Raw genomic sequence first — 3,349 nt, 5'->3', positions numbered from 1 at the left:
GAAGAAGAAAGGACATGAAATTGTGAAGCAAACATGCTAATGCATTCATTATAAGACCCGAAGAACCAAACCATTGTTTTCGACATAAGACAAGGAGAGATCACAGACCGTTGATAATTTTAGCAAGGGTTGTGAGACGGCGGAGGATTGGGCTGTGGGGGTGGGGAAGGGGGTGGGAACCAAACGAGACGAAGTAAAGGAGATGAAATTGCGAAACAAACATGCTAAGGCATTCGTTATGTAACCCGAAGAAACAAATTGTTGTTTTTGACACAAGACCGGATAGATTGGAGGTTGTTCAATACGTCAGTTCGAGGGAAGGGTATGAGAAAGGGGCGGGGCTGAATGGACCACTAAAAAATCTGACACATGAAGGCACCATCTGGTCATTACTTGAATGGGTGACCACTGAAAAAATCTAGACACCAATTAGCACGAAACTCCCATGGACGTCCCCAGGGCAAGGTGACAGACCAGTAACATCATCCCTATAGTACTGTACGTGACGTATAAAGTACCACTTTCTGTGCCACTATCTTCCATGGGAAAAACGCATATGGAACATACATAGATTTTTGACTCTGTTCTGTGCTTACCTGAATTGAACAGTGAAATAAGAACCTGGTAGGTAGCCGACTCTCGTTGGTTGTAGCCTGGTGGAAAAGAATAAAAGATTACCAGGTGGCCACATCTACAAAAATTCACGTACCCAGATATATATACAGTATATATATATATATATATATATATATATATATATATATATATATATATATATATATATATATATATATACACAAACACACACACACACACACACACACACACACACACACACACACACACATATATATATATATATATATATATATATATATATATATATATATTATACATATACACACATATTGTCTGTGTGTGTGCGCATGTGTGCGTTATTTCGGTAGTTCTCAGAGCTATTTCTAGCTACATCATTACAAGAACAACTACTTGGGATTTTTGGGCGACATTTCGGGGAATGCCATAAGCCCAAATAAAGACGATATACAAAACATTCAAGAATTACTCAACCGAATTTAAACGCTACTGAGAAAATAGTTTTTAACAAAGAGGAAAAAAATTATAATCTTGTTACTCAAGCTGGCTGGGGTTATTTTGTAGACTTTGAAGGTAAGATTAACATACATTATCGCCGTAAGGACGCCCTTACAGTCGTCTTAATTACGCCATAACAAGAAGTAACAAGAAACGCAACCGCTTTCCTAGGGTTAAAAATCGACGCGTAGTACCCTCTGCAAAGGAACCTTCTACCTTGAAACTGAAGGATTCTTTTCCACTTGTGTGAGGAAATATAAATATCGTTGCCCTTTCTCTTGTAAGTAAAGGGCCGTACGTTGTGGAATATACGTTTAATACTGTGCTCAGTTGTACGTTTATTTCCATTCAAAAATATTTACTGATGGCTAAGTATAAGACATGGTGGATTTTACGGTTGGAACCTAAATTTCAGTCTCGTACTGAACTTAAGCAAATGTTCAATGGGAAGATCTTTTAAAAATAGTTATTTACTTTGCAGACGTAAAATATTTCGAAGAAAGTTCCAGGGTGGTGCTCAGTTTTTTTTTTAATTCTTTTATTTCTGGCCCTCACCAAGAATGGAAAACACTCTTAGGGATTTACAGTAAAAAGAGCAAGTAAAATGAGTCCTTCCATAAAAGCATCATCCTAAGCAGGGCAAAGAAATATTAATTCAGGAGTCTGAGAAGTGGGATTCCAGGTTTTATGTAATGATGTAATCTCATTTTATTCTGGGAAATTTACTTGCATCTGGCTAGGGATCTCCTTCTTAGATGTTCTTCTGCTAGTTTGAGAATCATTTCTCTCTCTCTCTCTCTCTCTCTCTCTCTCTCTCTCTATATATATATATATATATATATATATATGTATATATATATATATATATATATATATATATATATATATATATATATATATATATATATATATATATATATATATATATATACACATATACAGACACATATATGTACATATATAATATATATATATATATATATATATATATATATATATATATCTATATGTGTGTGTGTGTGTGTGTGTATGTGCATACACATATATATGTGGTATATACACATACATACATACATACATACATACATACATACATACATACATACATACATACATACATACATACGGAAAACCAAGATATTTTCCTTTCAGAGGTTTGAAACCTTCTTTGAAGTTTGATATGGCATGTGAAGTGCAACATCAAATGAATAGGCGCCAACAATAAAGAAATCGTCCTTGCGATTAGAATTTGTAGGAAAATGTTCTCCTGTTGTTAATTCTCCAGAGATAGACACAAGGAAGTAATGAACACAATATTAGATTTATGAATATTCAAGAATTCATTTTTTTAGCTTATGACGAAATCATTCGAACTTCCCCATCATAGGCAAATTGCATAAAGTAGGATTAAACGTATAATTTTCTCAAATTTAGTTTTCTGTAAAAGAAAACTATTTGTCTGTCCGTTCGCACTTTTTCTGTCCGCCCTCAGATCTTAAAAACTACTGAGGCTAAAGGCTGCCAATTGGTATATGTTAATCATCCACCCTTCAATCCTCAAACATACCAAATTGCAGCCCTCTAGCTTCTATTTTTTTTAAGGTTAAAGTTAGCCATAATCGTGCTTTCGGCAACGATAAAGGCCGGCCACCACCGGGCAGTGGTTAAAGTTTAATGGGCCGCGGCTCATACAGCATTATACCGAGACCACTGAAAGATAGATCTATTTTTGGTGGCCTTGATTATACGCTGTAACGGCTGTATAGAAAACTTGATTGCTCCGAAGAAACTTCGGCGCACTTTTTACTTGTTATTTATAAACATCAAGTAAGTGTGATGTTGTGACGGTGTATTGTGATGATACGATGACGTAGTTATGACGCTGAAAGTACCCTTGACAAAGAGGTGTGCCTTATCTTTGAAAGGGGAAGAGAGAGAGAGAGAAAAAAAAAAAAACTCGGTCGTGATTAAATGCACAGTTGCGAGCAAAGAGGCAAAGCGCCATTGTACGCGATGTCTCGAGTTTGTGCGGAATAATAAGTCTTTTTCTGATCGCTCCTGATTCTCTGAAAATGATTTTTTTTTGTAACACAGTCACACGATTATCCAGTTTGAACTGTTAGTAATTCAGGGAGTGGTTGTCTTGATGTTTCTCGATTTTTGTGGATGCCATGCGGTATCAACTGTCAATCTTTTTCTTCTTCATACTCTTTTCTCCTCTTATGTCATTCTTTTTCCTTTATTATTATTATTA

The sequence above is a fragment of the Macrobrachium rosenbergii genome, chromosome 1 (genome assembly GCF_040412425.1).
Source record: "Macrobrachium rosenbergii isolate ZJJX-2024 chromosome 1, ASM4041242v1, whole genome shotgun sequence".
Classification (NCBI taxonomy): Eukaryota; Metazoa; Arthropoda; class Malacostraca; order Decapoda; family Palaemonidae; genus Macrobrachium; species Macrobrachium rosenbergii.
This window is presented reverse-complemented; position numbering follows the sequence as displayed.